The sequence below is a fragment of the Acomys minous genome (assembly GCF_964271855.1).
Source record: "Acomys minous genome assembly, chromosome: 3".
In the NCBI taxonomy this organism is placed as follows: domain Eukaryota; kingdom Metazoa; phylum Chordata; class Mammalia; order Rodentia; family Muridae; genus Acomys; species Acomys minous.
In genome coordinates, this window is record NC_140485.1 from 31,949,252 (window position 1) to 31,970,908 (window position 21,657).

The window sequence follows — 21,657 nt, forward strand, 5'->3', positions numbered from 1 at the left end:
ATTTTAGGGTGGCCCATCTCAGTGTGAGCAAGGGATAGACTAGTTGTAGGAAGCTATAGAGGTCTGGACTTGGCATAGAATCAAATTGCTGATGTGAAGGCAGGGGGCAAGGGCCTGTTTGTATGTGGCGAGGTGGCTATTGGAATCATCTAGAATCAAAGAGGAGGACAGAACTAGAGAAGAAAGGGAACAAGGACAGGGTAGGGCTAAAATCTGTAATAAATACAAAGCATATGGGAAGGGTTGGTACTCCAGACAATGGCCTGACGGGAGAGGGCAGTGCTCTGTGCCAGCAGCTGACAGGAAAAAAAAAAAAGTGACATGTGTCCCCTCCCTGTCATGTGGGTGGCAGGACAATCAGCAAGTCAGTGGAATCAAGGACGTGGAGGGAGTGTGTAGGGGAAACTGTGACACTGAGGATGGTTTACAGTGAATGGGGGAATTGCAGAGGGGATCTGAGGAGGGTGGGTGGGCTGATCAATAATTGGAAGGTGACAGGTAGGCTTAGGGGAAGAGACACAGGACCAAACTAGAGTGACATTAGAAGGAAGAGCAGGCCTTGGGAGACTTGTGTTTCTCACAGTGTTGAGGGAGTGGCGGTCAGTGACAGGTGTCCTGGAGGAGCTGGCCGAAAGGTGCTGACAGGATGCCGGCTAGCCAATGGCTTCTGGATATAACACAGGCATTTGCCCTGGCACCATCTGAGGCAGGGTGGCATTTGTTGTGTGTGGCCTGGTGCATTCTGGCAGCAAATGCCTAGTTTCCGTGGTGTCCAAGCAGCTGGGCCAACATGTGGTGGGTAGTGAGGCCAACTTAGGCAATTCAAGGGCCCCTCTCCAGAAAGGGTCACCCCTCACATGTTATGGGGTGAAGCCTCCAGCTTCAGGTCAGCCCTCGTCTCCCCAGTCTGAGTTTCACTTAGCACCAAGAAGACTCTTGAGGAATGTCTATCCCTAAGTTTGAGCTTTACCTCTTAAATCGATAGCTGACTTGGTCTGCCCCTGAGGCCTGGGGCAGAGGACACTCTTGGCTCAGGCCTCCTTCAGAGATGCTGTCCTGGAAAAACAGGCCAAACAGACCCTGGGGTGGCCATGAGATTGCAAGGGAGTTCTGAGGGTTTGAGTACCCAGACTCTTCGAGATAGGAGGTAGGGGAGCCAGATTGTAGGTCCCCACGAACCTCTTGTTCTATGGAAGGAGCACAGTGAAAGGGTGAACCAGGGAGGGGCCATCATTGACCCGAGTCTGAGGAGGAGATGATGGCCTTGGGATCCTGTGAACCCCAACTTCTGTGACTAGTAGGGGACCCCGGCAGAAGTTAGAGCTGATCCTTCACTTTCTTCATGCTTCGTGGCTTTTTCCAGGTTTGCTTTCCAGAGTTCACCGTTGTTAAAGGATGACACATTCTGCCAGGCATTTGCACTTACAATTATTATTTGCATGATTGTTCAGTGATTGAATTTTAAAAGTTTTGCCTTTCTAGTAAGTGGTATACCATTGCCTCTTAGTTTCATAAGACATGCTTTCTCCTAATTGACACCTTTCCTTTTAAAGTTATTTATTATTATTATTATTATTATTATTATTATTATTATTATTATTATTATTATTATTATTATTTCATAGGTATGCCACTTTCTCTGTACTCACATACTACAAAAGCAAATAAAAAGGAGGCAAACCTGGAGGGTCTGGATGAAGTCACAAAGCAGTTGACTGTACCCACATTCTCTCCCACACCGCAGGGAGTCATCCTCCATATGAGCAGTTCAGTGAAGAGGCCCGGGACACAAAGAACTGAGAGTGGATCTGCCCGTATCCACTGACAATCAGAGGCCCCCAACCCAATGGCTTGTGACAGCTGCACTCCTGCTCAGGCGTGAGAACACAGCCCCCAGGCAGCATGACTGCAGCCTTGCACTCTGAGGCAGAGACACGCAGATGATGCCTTGTTGTGTGGCTGTATCCCATACATGGACACGTTCAGTTCCAGAGGGAAGTGTACAAAACTTTTAGGATTCAGGAAGTAAAGAAATTTAGAAGCCTTTGGAAGTTCCACGCCTTTGAAGAGCCACATGCTCTATGCTCTACCGCAAGGTTATGTAAGCAGTGACTTTAGCTAGAGAGAGGAGGCCTTTCCACCTACACAGCTGCCAAGCTCTCTGGGAGCTCCAGGGATGTTGCTCTCCAGTCACCCATTTTGGGATGGGCATTTGGGGCAAACAGCTGACTTTGAGTCACCATGCTCATGTAAGTACACATGCACCCATTTTCCCACTCGTAACCGCAGCCAGCTCATTGGTTCATCAGGCTACACTTGGGTAGAATTGTGATGTGTTTGTTTGTTTGCTGTCTGTGCCTTATCTAGGGTGAGCAGTGGTTTGATCATCCCCAAGGAAAGTCACACAACAGCCTGAAGTCCCGACTTAGAAAGTGTCTGTGTCTATGTTGTGCTATGCAGTAATGGATACTCAACACAAGTATGTAAGAAGCAAACAACTAACGTTATATTCCTTTCCAAGGATGTTGTACCATCAAGCTGGATGGCTAGAAGAAATGACAGAACTGTATTCTCTTGCAGTTCTGGAGTGCAGAAGTCCAAAATCAGTATGATGAGGCTTAAATCAGGGTCCTGGCAGGATCACAACTTCAGAGTCCTTTTCTTACCTCTTCCAGCTTCTTCTGTGCCTTGGTCTATGATACTATCCCAGGCTTCGAGACTGTGATCATCTTCCCATGACCTGTGTGTGAATGTGTGTGTGTGTGTGTGTGTGTGTGTGTGTGTGTGTGTGTGTGTCCATGTGCATGCACATGTCTGTGAGTTTGTGGGCATATGTGTGTTCATGTGTGCTGGCCTCTGCTTTCCTCATAAAGAGACACGCAATTGCATTAGGGCTCAATGTGATAATTAAGAGACCTGAGTCCCATCCTTAGCTTAGTCAAATGTTCAACGACACTTTTGTACCACACTGCACGACATAGGGTCCAGAGGGTTTTTTATTTTTGGAGAGGGAGTCATTTATATTCTTTTGCCTAATGCAAACAGCTACAATTTCCAGGCTCTTACTATGCTCTAGATATCATGAGAGATACCTCATGTGTGTTTTAGTTACATGCATTAATTTATGTGTGTTATCACTCTCAGTAGCATCTCACAATAGCATCTCAGGGAACTTGAGGGACTTGGCAGGAGGTGGCAAACTGACTTCAGAGTGAGCTGCAGTATTATCTTTCCATCAAATACTTAAGCTGATTACAAAAATGTTATCTATTCCCCTTTGTATAACAATTTCAATGGCTCTTTACAAATGGCCTGTCTGTTGATAATTGCTCCAATATCCAAGTTAAAAGAACACTCAATGATTCTTAAAGGGAACCACCTTGAGATATTAGAAAGGGGAAACCTTTTCTAATATTCAGGATGGAAGACCCTGTTTCTAGAGGAGACACATGACAGAGCATATATTCCTTAAGGGATCCCGGGCAGGCCTGTTTCTTTAAAGGTATGCCACATTTACACAAAGCACATTTCTAGTTGAGGGGCCGGGGTGGGTCAAACTGTAGCCCATGTGCAAGGCTTTCTGTGAAACCCGACTGCACTGAGCACTTAGGGACAGACCCCACAGCTGGTTTTGGAACAACTTGGCTTAGCTTTCCTGCTAACTGGACGTCTTGATGTGAAGTCTGGATAGGACTGAGAAGTTATGGTATGAATCTTACACTGATGATGGTTCAAACTGAAACCATGTCGTGATTGCATGTCTTCACGGTCTGCTGAGTATGTGCTATGCCATTCCTTTAACCATTTGCTGATTTTCTATGTGTGACCAGGTGGTCTAGGAATTCAGACCACACTGAAACTTGAGCCCTATGTAGATAGAAGCTTTCAGCGGATGAATCTCTCTTTCATATGTATCCACGCCCCCCCCCCCCAACCCTTGGAGAAGAGATTTAAGGCAATATAGGTGTCACACAGCTAAGAGCTCTTTCTTGAACCTCTTCTTTTTTTGCGATGGCATTAGTGATGGCATGGCCACCCCTCCCTCTGACCCTTGTGACATGCCTGAGCAGGTGTGCAGATTGTGAAAAGGCTCAGGAGATGGGGTTTATATGGCAGATGGTGATGCCTTGTCATGGTTCCAGCTACAGTTTGTACATTCTGTTCTTCCTCCAACATGCATCACTTCTGATGGATGGCAACCTCACGTGGGTGGGATTGGTCCTAGCTGGGCTTCTCATGGTGGAGTTGACCTCATGCCTGCCACCAACTGAGGTGTATTGGTTTCGCTTCTATCCTCGAGATGTTAGAGGTCTATCGGGCCTCAGTGAATGCTTTGTTGTACCGACTTTAGAAATGACAGTTGCAGAGACCATTCAATCCTACCAAGATCACCCAGGCAGGAGTCTTCTCTCTTTCACCTTATACCTTATCTGCCCTGGGTGATAGTTGAACTGTCTTACAGAAGAACTTTTTTGAAAATATAGTTTATTAATTTATTCATATTACATCTCAATTGTTATCTAATCCCTTGTATCCTCCCGTTCCTCCCTCCCTCCCACTTTCCCCTTACTCTCTTCCCCTATGGCTATGACTGAGGGGGACCTCTTCCCCCTGTATATGCTCATAGGGTATCAAGTCTCTTTTAGGTAGCCTGCTATCCTTCCTCTGAGTGCCACCAGGCCTCCCCATCCAGGGGACGTGGTCAAATATGGGGCACCAGAGTTCGTGTGAATGTTAGACCCCACTCTCCACTCAACTGTGAAGAATGTCCTGTCCACTAGGTAGATCTGGGTAGGGGTTCAAAGTTTACTGCATGTATTGTCCTTGGCTGGTGCCATAGTTTGAGCAGGACCCCTAGGCCCAGATCTGCCCATCATAGTGATCTACTTGTAGGTTTCTAGGACCCTCTGGGTCCTTCTGTTTCCCCATTCTCCCTTGATTCTCTCATCTAGAGTCCCAATAGGAAGTCTTCCCCTCTGTCCCACTTTCCTGGTAAGCGAAGACTTTCTTGGGACATGCCCCTTGGGCTAGTGTCCAGATATAAGTGAGTATATACCATTTGACTCTTTCTGCTTCTGGGTTAACTCACTCAGTACGATCATTTCTAGTTCAATCCATTTGTCCACAAATTTCGGGAATTCCTTGTCTTTAATAGATGAGTAGTATTCCATAGTGTAAATGTACCATAGTTTCTTTATCCATTCTTCTACTGAGGGCTGTTTCCAGGTTCTGGCTATTATGAATAAGGTTGCTATGAACATGGTTGAGCAAATCTTCTTGTTGTGTGATGGAGCATCATCTAGGAATATTCCCAGGAGTGGAATAGCTGGGTCTTGTGGAAGCCCTATTCCCAATTTTTTTGATATAGTGCCAGATAGATTTCCAAAGTGGCTGTACTAGTTTGCATTCCCACCAGCAATGAATGAGTGTTCCTTTCTCTCCACATCCTCACCAGCATGTGGTGTCACTTGAATACAGAAGAAATTATTTAGAGGTCAAGTGAGTTTAGAAAATGCTGATCCCTACCACGCAATCCTGAAACTAATACCTTTTAAAGACAGCACTTAAAAAAATAATACTTTTTAGTTATAACACAAAATAATGGGCTTTATTATGACAGTCCCATACACACATCTTGTAACTTATGCTCATTTCTCTCCCCTATTCTTCCCCCTTTTTCCTTCTCTTTCACTAGTTCCCTCCCATCACCCAAATGATCTGCATAAGAGAGAAATACAAGCTATGTGATATTTTGTCTTTCTTCTCCTGTTGCTTTTTCTTATACTCCATCTTCTCTTTAGATCTCCTTTCCCTAGTGTTCACGTCATGTATACATATATGTTTATATCAGTCAACGTATGAGAGGAAATATGTCACTGTATCTTTCTGAGTCTGGCTTATGCAGTGGATGTTTTGGTTATATTATGTAAACAACATGTTTGTTTTGATCCTAAGTGTGGGATGTGAAATCGCCTTTAACAGCCTTATGGGAGGGCTTGTGATCTTTGTCCACTGGGAACTGACTTGTGGTGTGTGTGTGTGTTGTTGTTGTTGTCGTCTTTGACAACTAGAAAACTCCCTTGTGTGTGCACACTGAGAGGATATAGAAGGAGAGAGAGAGAGAGAGAGAGAGAGAGAGAGAGAGAGAGAGAGAGAGGGAGAGAGAGATATATATCACTTTGAGACACTCCTAAGAGAGAAATGCTTTGGAGATTGCATTGAGAAGGCTGTTGCTGATTTGTTCTGCTGTTACTGCTGCTTCCGCTATTGCTGCTGCTTTGCTGTTCGCTGTTTGGCTGGACTGCTGAAATCCTGATGATGAAGAGAGGAAATAGCCCAAGGAACTGAGTCTAAAATATACCTAATGCCCTGCCCCTACTAACCTTCTTTTTCTCCTACCTAGGGTCAGAGGGTTGGAAGGGAGCACGAGACACTAAGGAACCTTCAATAAAGTAGGTTGTAAAATATCAAAGTTTGCAACCTTATATTACTTAATGTAATGATCTCCAGTTCCACCCTATTTCTTGAAAATGCCATTATTTAATTCTTCTTCATGTCTGAATGAGATTCCATGGCGTAGACCACGTTTTTCTCTATCCGTTCATCTACTAATGAGGATCCCTGTTTTGGTCATTGTGCACAGTATGGAAATAAGCACAAATGCAGAACTATCTCTGCGTTGGGCCGGCTTACATTCCTTGTGCTTAGTTCCCACTTATTTCTAATCTCTTCTTTGCTTGAGGGCTTCCTTCCGTACTCTGGGAGCTTCTGGGCTCCCTCTAAGTACAACTTGGACATCTAGGAAAGTTTAAATCCTCAACTCAGTCCCCAAATCTTGGACAAGTGCCTAGTATTCTACTATTGGAGAGAGCATCCTTAGGCCACCTCGTAGTTCCCAGAGGGTTGCCAGCAGAGCTTAGGTCCTATTGCTCACAACAGTGACTTGCTCATCAACACTACCTCTTCCCATTGCTGGCAGTGCTTGGGAGCCCTGCGATTTTTCACTTAGCCCACTAGGAGCAGTCCCCATAGCAACCTAGGTATTTGCTTCAATCCTGGCGGGCAGGATCTCAGCATCTCCGAAGGCTGTCTATATCTTTGTCTGTCTTTGGTTGTCTCTCCATACTTGACACTGTCATGTTCCCTTTGAAGGTTCTTTCTCTAGGTACCATTTAGGAAGCAAGATGAACAGCGAGTCACAAAGCACGCCGGTGGTACAAACTCAGTGGACGGAGTATGACGTGGGAAGGACGATGGGGACTATTGTGAACAGATGCTCTTGTATCCTCTAGCAGTCTTTTTTTTTCCAGTCTTGAGCAATTACTGTCATATGAAAAGTTGGTTCAATGGTAACAGTATTCTTCATATTAAAAAAAAGGTGGGAGGGGGGGAGACCCTCAAACCTGGACTTTTAGGCAATATCTCCAGAACCAAAACAATTTGCAATCAAATGAAACACCAGAGCATCATCATGCCCCCTCCCCCAACCGTGGGAAGCCTTCATGGTGCACCTCTGAGGTGGGTCAGGCCTGTGGCTCACCAGCTTTCTATGTCTGATTTAGGACAAACAGAAACAAAATCCTTCCAGACTCCGTGTTGCTTATAATATCTTGGTTCTACCATAGCTGGCAACCTTTGTGCCTTTGCTGACATTCGATTGACACACACCATCTCTTCAAGTTTGGACTGTTTGCTACCAGGAGGACAGACTAGTCAACCTAATGGATGCAGCCACCCCCAGAGGAACTGCCCATGGCCCCTGCTTTCCTTCTCAGCCAGAGTGAGATAGTGATGAATCCTAGGTCTATAAGAGTCCTTGTCTCAAAGAGCATTGAGAACAGCTCTGGAGGAAAGACACCTGTGGTGGTTTGACTAGGAAATATTTCCCCATGGGCTCAAGTGTGAGTGAGCACTTACTCCCCAGCAGGTGGCGCTGTTTGGAGGGGGGAGTGGAGAAAAGGGAACCTTTAGGAACCATAGCCTTGATGAGGGAGTACAGCAGTAGGGCTGAGAGGCGCACACACACACACACACACACACACACACACACACACACACACACACACACTGTTAAATTTGGTGCTCAGGCCACAGGAAAAGATGCCAAGTGGGACCACCTGCCTGCCAGTGAGCCTAGGGATCCTCCTGTCTCGGCCTCCCGACCACTGGGATTGCAAGTACTCAACAGTGTCATCGTGCCCGGCTTCTCGTGTAGTCTCAGGGGGGAACAAACACTGTTGTTCATGCCTGAGAACAGGCATGTCAGGACTGCTCTATCTTCCCAAGTCTCATTTTCGCATTCTTTTTTCTTAAATAAGAAAAATATTTTAATTTATGTGCTTTGTGTAAGCCAGTGTGAGTGTAAGTGCACTATGTGTGTGTGGGAGCCTTTGGAGGCCAGAGGATGGAGTTGTATCCCCTAGAAGCAGAGTTAGAGGCTGTTGTGTGCTGCCATATGGGTACCCACTGGGTCCTCTCCAAGAGTAGTAAGCCTCATCACCAGTCTCCAGACCCTAACTTAACATTCTTTTGGTTTTTTTTTTTTAAGATTTATTTATTTATTAAGTATACAATGTGGGGCTGGAGAGATGGCTCAGCGGTTAAGAGCACTGTCTGCTCTTCCAGAGGTCATGAGTTCAATTCCCAGCACCCACATGGTGGCTCACAACCATCTATAATGTGATCTGATATCCTCCTCTGGCCTGCAGGTGTACATGTAGGCAGAGCTCTGTATACATAGTAATAAATAAATAATCTTTAAAAAAAAGTATACAATGTTCTGCCTGCATGTACACTTGCACACTGGAAGAGGGCACCAGATCTCATTATAGATGGTTGTGAGCCACCATGTGGTTGCTGGGAATTGAACTCAAGACCTTTGAAACAGCAACCAGTGCTTTTAACCTCTGAGCCATCTCTCCAGCTAATTTAACATTCTTAATGACTTTCTTCTAAGCTTTATAACATTTAAAGGAAAGCATTCTGTCCCCCCACAGTCGCGGCAGGTAGGGAATCTTGGTCCCATGGTACCCGCATACCACCTGATTCTCGCCTTCTTCCAGTTGCACTAGCAAGAACTCAAAGAAGAGCCTTAGATGGCATTTCCGGCAGATCTGCAAGCCACCAGATCTCTCACAGGCTTTGGACTCTCTGCCAGGATTACACATACTCCGTCTTCCAGTAAGGGTTACTCTCTAGCGCCAGGTCAGAACAGACTGAACCAGGGAGTTTTGATTTCTTCCTGGGAAGTGGGCTGTGGATGCGGACAGACCCTAAGGCGCTTTTCTGCCCTCCGAATTAGTGAGATAATGTCCCAATTTCTGTATTGACACCATTTTTAGGGAGCTTGCGCCACCGTGTGGGAGAAGTGGGTACAACCTTTTTCAAGTTGCATAACAGTACTCATCAGCCTTTCTCTCTTCTCATCTATTTCTTACATCTCTTATGAGTCACTGCGGAGAAGCCTAGTGACAAAAATAAGTTTTGCAGCACTGCTATATACTGCCGGGCTCGCGAGGATCTTCTTCCTCTACAAAATGCCCGACTGAACTGCAGAAAGATGACTGCAGAAGAAGCCCGAGGCGTCTGGGCATAAAATGTCATGCAAATCACAGGCACTCTGTGCGTTTTCCACAGTCCTTTTCTGTGGAGGGTGACCGTTTTGACTGTCACCCAGGCGACCTTCTGACCTTTATTGCCTAAGGGATACAGGGTGAGTCAGTGGAAAGGAAGAGATGTAAAATCTAGTTCCAGAATTTGAGCAAACCCCGTAGTCCATCCAGGTGGAGAGGGAAAGCGAGATGGAACCTTTCCTGACACTTGGAGGAAGGGGCGGGGGTGTGGACTGTGCGGACAAGCATTTTAGTCTGTAGCTCACGTCTAGAAAGTATTCCGGGGAGTGTTAGGCAGTGCTGAGAAAGAGTGGCCGCCTCTCTGCAGCAGGTCCTGTATCTCTGCTGGAGTGCCCTGCGAGCGAGCCTCTCTCAAAGAGCTCCCTCCCCCCGGACCCCCCTCCGCCCCCCTTCTCGCACCCCCCTCCCCCCCTCCTCGCAGCCCTCAAGCCCTACCCTGACTCTTTCTTGGAGACAGAGTCTCACTCTGTAGCCCAGGCTTGCCTGGAACTCACAATGAAGTACAGGCTGTGCTCAAACTCCTGATAATGCTCCTGCCTCAGCCTCTTGCACCCCCCGCATCCGTGTCCCTTCAGTCTTTTCTCAATTGTTTGGTGTGTGGATGTTGGAAATGGACTTCAAAGCAGTGGAGGTACAAGGAGCCACTGCTGATGCTGCATTGTCAGCATCGGACACCATGCTGGTCAGCAGTCCACTTTCTTTGCAGGCCTCCCCAGCCCCAAGGGAAAGGGTTTTACAAGTACTTAAAGCGAGATACAAGCACAGCACAAGAAATCTGGGGACTCAAAAGGAAATCGAGGTTTTTACATCTTCCTTTAATGAGATGCTGAAGTGATGGGGAAATGTACAAAAAAGGGGCTGGGAATGTAGCACAGCTGACAGAGCCTCTGCCAGGCATGCAGGAGGCCCTGGCCTGGGTTCCCCAGCACTGAGGAAAATTAGGAGTGCTGGCTTGAAACAGTAACACAAGGTGTAGGTGTGGGGAGTGGTGGGTGGAGAGGAGGTGTCCAAAAGTTCAAAATCCCAGTTCTAGGGAGGCAGAACCAGGGGGATCTGAGTTCCAGGACAGCCTGGACTACATGGTGAGTCCCAGAACAGCCAGAGCTACACAGAGAAATCCGTCTCAAGAACCAAAACCAACCAACCAACCAACCAACAAGGAAAACCCTCAAGGTCATCTTGATAATAGTGACTTGTGACTTTGATGCTAGCCCATGCTTATATGAGACCATGTCTCCCTCAAACAAACAAACACCCAATTAAAAAAAAAAAAAAAGAAGTCCTTCCCATGCCTAGCCTTGCTCCCACAGCTTATAAACATTATATTCTAAGATATTATAAGCACATCCAAACCTTCCCATAGGTTAACTTTTTGTGGTTAGAAATGGATTAATGATCTGGAGGGACTTTTGGGGGACTACTCTGCAGGAGGCTGGGTTTTTTTTAACTAAGGTGAGAAAAAAATGCTTGTGGCTACTAATTTGAGATGCAGAATCCAGATCCCAGAGCCTTTCAGGCAGCATAGATGGTCTTGAGTAGTCATTTGGAGAGATTGTATACTTTATGTTTTTAAATATAATGCAGCAAGGGGGTACTCTGCAGAAATTACGAGTGCCCCTGAGAAATTATGCCATGTGACAGATCTGATATAAGGAGGTTTATTGGGGGAAGGGAAGGGAGTGAGGGCCTGAGGAAGGGATAGAAGCAGACAAGTGGACATGAAAAAGGGATGGGAACAGAGCCATGAGGGTGAGAAGGTGGGGGTGGCACAGCAGGAGAGAGGGGGAGAGAGAGAGAGAGAGAGAGAGAGAGAGAGAGAGAGAGAGAGAGAGAGAGAGGAGAGAGATACACTGCAGGGAACAGAGAGAGGGAGCTGGGGTGGCAGGCAGTCCTTTTATACACGTCGCACACCTGGCACACCTGGCGGTGGCAGCAGGGGATGACATAAGCTAGGTCCCTGAGAGGAACCTTGTGGAATTGCCTGTAAGCTAACATTCCTCCCTTCTTGTTTAATTAGAAATGAGAAACCAGGGAGTGGTGTTGTGGGGCAGAAGTAAGGATGCTGTGTTCCTCCTGACTGGAAGTCATCTTTGGGGACCCTAAATTGGGATGCTGGCCAAGTCCTGGGAGAGCTGGCTGTTTCACTGCTGTCCAGGATCTAGGAGACCATCTGGGGCTAGAGGAGAGTGCAGGCCTAGCTGAAGCAGTTTGCCAGGCTTGGCTGGAGCACCTTTGGGTAACTGCTTTGGAGCTGCCCTGGCTGCAGGAAACACCTGGACTTGGCAGGATGCTGACTGAAACAGATGCACTCCCCCCAACACACACACACTTAGGGGCAGAAGATAAAGTTAGGTAGGCTAGGGGGGAAATTACTTTTTGGGGTATGCATTTGAACCTTGAGTCCCCAAGTCAGGGAAAGGGGGAGGAATCCCACCCTCTAGAGTAGGTAATATATGGGAAACTTTAATCTGTTGATTGACAGGGATACTTACTAGAGTCCATTGGACCAATGAGAGGTGGATCCATGTGGATTCTCTGAAGCTTATAAGAATTTTCTTTTAAGTTTACAAAAGAGATAAGGTTTTAAGCATGTTAGCATTACCATTATTTGTAACCTATATTGAAACAAAGTAGGGAAGGCAAGAGATTTACAAGTTTTGTGGCATTGTAGAAGCTTGAGAAATGATTTTGGGTTAAAAGCATGAATACCCTTCAAGATGAGCTCAGTGAAGACAGAAGGCTTCCATTGAGCAGAAGGGGCAAAAGTTCATCTGATCTTGATTTTCAGTATGAATACAAATTTTGAAAGAGGGGCCGTTTCCCTCTGTTCAGAAGACTGGATGTACATAAATTTAGCACAACAAGAAACACTTTTGTCTAAACTTAAAAGACAATCAAAGGAAATGTAAAATCTTGAGCTGGTGAGTACGGTAGTAGGTTGTATAGTGGAAGGCTTTACCAGAAGTAGGCTAATAATTTATCAGAACTCTATTGATCCGTGTTCGAACTTTGGACTTTCCAAGTCTTACTATAACAGCAGCACAGTGAGGGAAGAAATCGGAAGTGTTTTTTCATTCCTTTTATACACCTCAAGTCTCTCTGATCCCTGTTTAAGCTTTCACCTGCATTTACCCACTTTAAACCACCTTCTCAGAGCCTAAATACTTTCTTAGATCCTCACAACTTAAGCTTTCATATTCTCAGACCTTACATAAACTTTACACTTTTTTTCCCTATTCAATTAGTTCACCATGAGACACAGGTGGTTGATTACCGGGAGGAGTCAGTTGTAGAGTGAGTTTCTTTAGATAAACAGGAAAAAGTTACATCTGAAACCAGTTTATCTTTCAATATGAAGCTCGTGAGTAGGCAAACCTGTTTGCCTTTAAAAATAAGAGATCTAGCTAGTGAATGGATCAGTGAACTGACACGGTGACGGATTACCCTGAGGTAAGGAGCTGGTTGCCTGTTGTTCTCTGTCAAGCTACTGTCAGCTTAGCTTGTCAATGTGATCAGAGACCCAAGGAGGATCAATAATAATCTAAATGGCCTATGTATCAATTAAAATGAGAGACTAGCCCATAGGCCACTACCTAGACAGCTGTCCCAGGTTCCTGTGGTCTCCATGGCAACATGGGGAGAGGCAGTCTGGCCATCATGGCCAGGAGAGGCTTTTTATGTGAAGGAGGGAACATGGGAGAGACTGACCTCACCTTGTCTTTGACAACATGAGACAATTAACTCTCTGTGTGTCTTGTTTGTCCAGAGTTCAGGCTGGACCCTGTGCCCAGTGGTTAGTGTACTATAATCCAGGTAGAGTCCATTGTTGGGTCCATGTCTTCTTGGAGTCCTTGGGGGGTGGGGGTGGGGGTGGGGAGAACATTGTTAGGATTCGGGAGTCTCTGTGTGTCATAGTAAGTTTAAACATCTTGAGTTCCATATTCATCAGGCCTCTGACAGGCTTGAGGGTTTAGTACCTACTAAGCGTATCTGAGTTAAACAATCTTTGTCTGCATGTACTCATCTGATCTAAGCTGTAGCTTACAAACATAAAACAGGCTAAAATAAGGCTTATTCCAATAATCATGTTAGTACATAGCATGACTACCAATACATTTCTGAACACATTCGATCATACTAATATCAAAATAAACCTTTTAAGTGCATAAACATAGTCCATGACGAGACTGGGAACTTTTCTGACCTTTATATGGTGTATCATTATAGAACACAAATGTATCTTTGGAGACCTGTTCCTTAGTCAGCTCTTGTCATGTGTTGCTACCCTTGGTCAAGATGGTGGGGAAGCCATGACTCCCATCTTCTTTATACCACAGCAAATATGCCAAGCAGACACGTGTTGTTTATATCCCGCAACGTGATTATGGTGTCATATGGGTAAGATTATCTAAGCACAGACTTTCGATGATTAATCTCGAGTTATGAGTTTTAAGTTAACCTTTTGTTATGGACATTACAGATTTTAAGCATATACAATAATTTATAAGTCAATAACCCTTTTATTTTTTGACTCCAGATGTTAAGAACATGCCTGGGTCTGAAAAGGGGTGAACAAGAACCCATTTTCAGAGCCAGCAATAAAGCCGAGCAGTATAAAACAGCAGAACAGTATAAAGACAGTTTTAATATTATTCATATTTAAGTAATATCTGATTCCCTATTATATTAGATTCAGTGGCCAGAAAGCCCAGAGGTAAATTCTGAGCCTACACAGCTGGTGGCAGGCAAAACATTTACTCATGCATTCAAAAACAGTCAGAAACAAGCATGCAGTGGCCATGTATATCTTAAATTAGTTTTTGTTAATTCAAGTAGGTTTTTATAACCTTGAAATTTAATCATCATATATAGAATATTTTAAACCAGGGTTGAATCTCATATACTGTATGTTGTAATAAATTTTGAATTTTATCATAATATGAAAATCCATACCAATCTAAAATATGAGACATGTTTTCTTAGTCTAAAAAGAGATACAATAATAAACAGAGTTAATTAGAAGTAAGAAGTTTTAGAATTGTTGCTTTGCAAGCCATGTGGCCACTTACATTCTGGTAAGGTCACCAGCAGAGATGAAGGAAGGCCACATGGTTGCTATTTAAAAACATTTGTTTTCCTAGTAGATATATCTGTCTATTATCTATCTATCTATCCATCTATCTATCTATCTATCATCTAATTTTTTAAATGAGTTGCATCCAAGTTACATGCACATATACACACAGAGTTAAATGCAAGTTACATACACACAGAATTGGAGTTACGTACACACATGTACTCCTAAACAATGTAGCACTAAACAAGACTTGATTATTATATATATACTTATGTATGTATTTTTAATTATAATCCTTTCGTTACAAGTTTGAAACCAAGTATTACTGTAGGTTATATAGAGTCAAAAACTAAAAGAATTGTTGACTTATAAATTTTTGAGATGCTCAAAAATCTGTAATGTCTACAACAAAAGATTAACTTAAACCATATTCAGTGATTAAATATCCTTAGATAAGTGTTTATAGAATAATTTTAAAATATTTTTTGAGAGCAGAGTACAAAGAAATCAGAGATAAAAGATTAAGAATGAGGAAAGAGAACTTTAAGTGTAAAGCAGAGCAAGTTAACATATAAGATATTTGGGGATCATTTGTCCATGGTGGTGAGAATTTGGATATCAGGTGTGCCAATTTGTAATAAAATCTAAGTCCATGAAGGGAGAGAAAGAGAAAGATGGAGAGAGAGAGAGAGAGAGAGAGAGAAAGAGAGAGAGAGAGAGAGAGACAGACAGACAGACAGACAGACAGACAGACAGACAGACAGACAGAGACAGAGAGACAGGGACAGAGAGCACAAGAGGGAGTGCTTGGCTTAGTGCAGGCCGGCTGCAGGAGCAGGGAGGGGGAGGGGCAAGTGGGTCCACCTGGGCAGGCCAAGAGCCAGAGCCATATGGAGAAGTCAGACTCTAGCTAGGATTTGGAACCAAATTCACAGACAAATGACCTGTGCACACCCCAGGAGTGGATTGGAGAGCAGCTTCTGCAGTGAAAAAGATGTCTGACCTGTTGTATCCTTAGAGGCAAGACATTTACACAGTGTGGGGAGGGAGACCAGACAGAAACATGGCTTGAAATGAGGAAAATGGAATAAATAATTGTCCAAATCCACCCGATCACTTGGGCAGTGTATTGAGTGCAGACTGGATACATTTAGAAGCTAGGTATAGATGCAGTTCTGATGGGTGAGGTGCAGTGTCCCAAGTCTGGGTTCCAGGCATCCCAAGGAACCCAGGGGAGTCCAAACTGAGGAAGTGCAAGCTGTCCTGGTAAATCGACGTTCACTCAGACAGGGGCCAATGATAAAAGCACAAGCAGACACAGTTTACCCAGTACCAGGATTTTTGAGAGAAGCCAATTGGGGGAATCATGCTAGGAAAAAAGAGAGAGAGAGAGAGAGAGAGAGAGAGAGAGAGAGAAAGAAAAAGCCTCATCCAGGGAAATGGTCAATCAGAGAAACATTTAAGAGTTAGAGTGGGAACTCACCAATGGTTTGTGCTGGGTGGAGCACCTATCAATCGGTGGAGCAGAAAGCAAACTTGACGAGGGCGGGAGTAGCAGCAGAAGGGATCCCAGTGTGCTCAGACCCCAAAAGAGCCCCGCCCAGGCCGCAGCACCAGTGTTACGATATATAATTTGGTGAGGGACCCATGCGCAGGAGTGCCCCTGAGAAATTACGTCATGCAACAGATCTGGTATAAGGAGGTTTACTGGGGGGAGGGAGGCGGGGGAGGGCCTGGAGAACGGGTAGGGGCAGACGAGTGAACATGTAGGCAGGTAGACAGATGGGAGCAGAGCCATGACGTGAGGGCAGACACCTTGGAGGATCACATTTAATTCAGTGATGTGCGGGCGCACACACACACACACACACACACACACACACACACACACACAGGAGGAGAGAAATGGGGAGAGAGAGACCACAGGGAACAGAGAGGGGGCTGGGGTGGCAGGCAGTCCTTTTATCCCTGAGAACAGCCTAGTAGAATCGCCTGTAAGCTAACATGTGTGATACCCAAAATTATGTAAATCTCATCATTTAGATTCATTAAAAATTAAAAAAAACATGGACTCTAATTATACAGTCTTGAGGAAAAATCATTTAAAATGTAACACTACCCTTCCATTCCACCTCACAAATAAACTTTGGTGGACAGTTCTGGAAGGAGAAACCTCTAAATTGTCTTCCAGTTCTCTGATTCTGCAGTTCGTCTCAGTGTCTTTCTGGCACCTACATTATCTATAAATATAGCCAAGGTTGGTATTTTCTGGTACAGAGGTAAGGAAACTTCCCTTTCCCTTGGGGGTATGCACTGGCTCTCCCTGGCTAGACATCTGGTCTACCTATTTTGAGAAGCAAGAGAGTTTAGGAGCCAAGCTGTAGAGTGAGAGTCAAACACGGATCCCAGAATTTCAAGTCGAAACCTTGGTGATCACTGTTATTTGTTTTCAGAAAAAGGCTTGTTTATAAATTGGGCATAATAACACTTACCTTGGAAGATCACATTTAATTCAGTGATACACACACACACACACACACACACACACACACACACACACAAAGTAGAAATGTGTCTGGCATATAATTGGTGTCTGACAAATCAAAGCTGTGCTCATGAACATCACATCTGCTGTGAGGGTCCGCATGTCATGGAAAACACTGGTAGTTTAGGAATGAAGAATGAATGGAGTGAGGCCACTTAACATTAAACTCCCAGACCTTTTCCCCCTTTAGGCGAGGTCTTATGTAGCTCAGGCTGGCCTTACCCTCACTCTCTAGCCCATGAGGACCTTGAATTCCTGACCCTTCTGCCTCTACCTCTCATGTACTTACATTACAGGCGGGTGCCTCCATACCAGGATCCAAACCTTAAGCCTTGGTTTTTCTATATGGAAAGAATAATCTGAGAGAGAGAGAAGTGAGTGCTCTGGGCAGAAGCATAGGTTTAATTTTCCCATGTGTGGAGGCAGAGGAGAGCAGCTGCGTTATAGAGGGGTTGCTGCCGCAGTGGGATGAGACACACCTCTCCGCTGTCTCCACAAAGCGAAAGAGCTTTGGGTCCAGCTAGCCCTTCTGTTTACATTAATGTAATGTTGTGGAGTAACATCTATTCAGGGAATTATCAAAGTGGCAAGTCCTACTTCAAGTTTAAGGACATAGTGGGTAAAAATCTAGTCAGGCCATATAGTCTGTGGATGAGGGCGATTGCACCTCTAGGTATTGATATTTTCGGTACCCAGGCGCTGTTGATCTTCATGTGTTGGGAAACAGTGCCCTCTACTGTTCATATGGAGTCTGTGCAGCTGTAGTCAAGTAAAGGGCCTCTGCAATAGCCCAGACACTCTGCTGTGTGGAAACACCATTTTGAAAGGCAGTATCTAGGTCTCAGTTATATAAAAAATGCTGCAGAGGCCAGCTAGCCAGCTGCAGCAGCTCTCTCCTCATGCTGTGGGTAGCCTCAGGCTTTCTTTTGTGTCTGTTTTTGTTTTTTGTTTTTTTTAGTGCTGCACATGCGCCCTGCCTCAAGTTCACAGCCAGCAGCACGCAGGAACCAAGGTTTGTTCTGACCCTTATTAGACGAATAATAAAAGCAGTGATGCTAAGCACTGCACTTTAACTCCAGAATGTTATTGCTTTTGAGGATCACAAAGTTAAAAGTTCAAGTCACTTAAAGGCAGAGCAGGTGTAGCTGTAGCCAAGAGAGCAGCAGTTCAGTTGCCTACTGTTTGTCCTGCTGAGGAGACCTGTCACTCCTTCTCCATCCCTACTACTTCCCTTTTCCCTTCTCCTGGTCATTTCATAAAAGCATCCAAAATACTGTAATATTCTATAGCACTTTGTTGGCTTTCTCTGCCACTGATGTGGTTGATATTATTATTATTATTATTATTATTATTATTATTATTATTATTATTATTATTATTTATTACTCTTTTGCCTGTGTGCCTTTTAATCTTTAACTGCTATATTCTGACCCCAAACACTGCACTCAGCTCTCATCATTATTTTAAAACAATGACTGAGACAGTTGTACAGATGCCACGCTGGTGCTGCGGTTTTGAGTCCTCTTTAATCACGCTGAGCTGTGCTCACAGCATTGTCCCGCTCAGCCACAGGAGAGAAAAATATAGTGATGAAACATTCACACAGGGAAAAATTCTGAATTTTTCTTTAAACAAATGATTCTGAAATGACAACACGTGGAATTACTATTTCTTTTCCAATTCTGAGTTTCAAATGTCTGAGGTTAGAGGGTGTCGACGACTCTGTTGCAGGCCAGAACCCTTGAGGTGGGATTCTTCCACACTGCCTTTCTGTATGCCAAGTTGGAGTCTATAACATAATGCTGACTGTCCAGTGGGAGCAAGCTGACTGTCGAGTGGGAGCAAACTGCCAGGCTCAGGGAAGGACGGACGCATGTGGTGTGTAACGCAGACCTCTATTGGTAGCCTTCCAGGGCTCAGCAGTGTTGGGTCTTACCATTTAGGATATGCAGGGTTAGGATACACTCAAAGTTGTAAAGAATTTAGCAGTTCCACATAATTTAATGGGTTAAGTTGCCCGCCCTCATTTGAGACAGGATCTCATTATGTAGCTGGCCTATTCACTGTGTTGACCATCTGGCCTTGAGCTCACACAGATCTGCTTCAAACGTTTGGTACTTCTCTTCAGTTACTCCATTGAAAATAGGAACAAAAGCTAGATTTGTTATGTGTGTGTGTGTGTGTGTGTGTGTGTGAAGCCCAGAGGCTGATGTTACTATTGCCTTCACTGAACTGGGAGCTCACAGTTTTAGCTAGATGGGGCCTGGAGCCTCTGGGATCTGCCTGCCTCTGTTGGCTCAGCCCTGGGGTTACAGGTCCATCACATGATGCTAGGCTAGGTCCATCACATGATGCTAGGCTAGGTCCATCACATGACGCTAGGCTAGGTCCATCACATGACGCTAGGCTAGGTCCATCACATGATGCTAGGCTAGGTCCATCACATGACGCCAGGCTAGGTCCATCACATGACGCTAGGCTAGGTCCATCACATGATGCCAGGCTAGGAACCTGAGCTCAGGTCCTCATGCCTTTGTACCAGGAATTTTACTACTGAGCCATCTCCTCAGCCTTAGATTTTTAATAGATGTTTTCTTATTTTAAATGAGTTCTTTGAGAATTTCATTTAATACAGTGCATTTTGATCACATCTAAATGCCAAGCTCCTATATGACCTTCCACCCTCGCCTTTCTGCCCTACCCAACATTGTGGTTTGTTTGTTGTTTTTTAATCTACCCTTGCCTCGGCCAGTTTGTGTTGCTCAAGGACTTTTGTTCTTAATCCTTTGGTACAAGTGTCACTGACAGACAGCGGCAGCTCATCTCACGATCTAGAACAGCAGCTCTCAATCTTTCTGGTGCTTTGACCCTTTAATACAGCTCTTCATGTGGTGACCCCAACCGTAAAGTTATTTCCATTGCTACTTCATAACTGTAATTCTGCTACTGTTATGAATCATAATGCAAATATTTCCTCTGCAGGATCTCTGATATTCGACCCCTGTGAAAGGCTCGTTTGACCCCTTAATGGGTCCCAACCCACAGGTCGAGAAGCTCTGGTCTAGCATATCCCACAGATCTGATGTACTCCCACCTGTTGGACATCATCATGGGGAATTGCTACTCCTCTATTTTCTATCCTACATGAGCCATTTTTGGCCATTTTTATCTGTTTCCTCTTCTCCTCTCTCAAGATGACTATGACTCCTTTGTCTTGTATCTCCAATCTTGGTTTAAGAAAAGTTCTTTTTTTTCCCCTTCTTCAGACAGGAGCTCGAGATTTGGAATAATAACTACTTGGGAACTCAGGTATGTTAGAGATGTTGCCTCAGCTACCAGCAGCTTAGGAACTAAATTTATCTCTGACTACAGGAAGGAGTGGTATAAAACTGCCTTGTATTAAACTAAACCTTCTCTGGGAGTGGAGGGAGTCTGGCATTTTGGAGGAGTGCTGTAAGGGACTACAGGAAAGATGTGCTCCATGGAGCCTTGCTTGGATGATTTTCTGAGCCCTTTGGGTTCCCAGGGTCCGAAGAGGAAAGAGTCCTGACTGCAGGAGAGGGGCGATCTCCAGAGAACAGGCTGGCTTCAGTCACCAAAAGCCTTCCTGATAGACCAAAGTTAGAATCCTTCATTTCTAAAAACCTGACCTCGGTTCTAATGATTTGAACAGCAGGAGGGATGTGCCTCAAGCGCTGAGACCCTGAGCAGGCTGCTTCCTTGCCTGTGCAGGGCACTGAGACAGGACCTGCCTCCGCAGAGCACACAGGCGAACGGGATCTTGACCTGCCTCTAAGATTTCCAGAACAAGTCTGTCTGCTTTCTCTCCTTGGCTCATATGTCAGTAACAGCTCTTTCTGTTATCCAGTGTATCTTCGTGAGTTTAATGATCGCTGCACCTTGTGCGGGCTCACAACAGCGACATCATGTGGTCTCAAGAAGCAATAGCAGTGGGCTGAGCTCGCCAATGTCCATTCCTGCCTAGCGGTGAGCTCTTCTTTTCACGAATGTCAGAGCCTCCAGGGGCCAGGAGCTCTTCAGGAGGGAGTCTGAACATATCTTGTAATAAGGGACTTATGTACTTTGGCAGTTCTGGAAAAATAAGGGCTGCGGCCATATGTAGACTGCCTCGAGCTTCAAAAGTGGTTTATAGCAGCTGCGTGCCGTTTCGAGGTTCTTGCTTATCGCAGCTCTAGAGACCTGATTAATGAGTCTTACCCTGATCTGTCTGTAGGAATTTTCAGTATCTCAGTCTACCATCTTGAGGCCTTATAAATTTTGCTTTTGGGAAGACAGACGGGGCTCCAGCTTTCGGGGTTTAATTGCTAGAGTTGAGTGATTAAGGGGATGTCTGCTTTAGCTTGTCCAGCATTCCTCTCCCCATTTCTGGAAACACAGACTCT

At 44.9% G+C, this 21,657-nt stretch overlaps 1 long non-coding RNA gene across 5 annotated transcripts in view; it reads left to right on the forward strand.

The window, feature by feature from the left end:
• LOC311594128 overlaps positions 1-21,657 on the forward strand; it is a 297,973-nt gene that overhangs the window by 223,798 nt on the left and 52,518 nt on the right. The window lies entirely within an intron of this gene.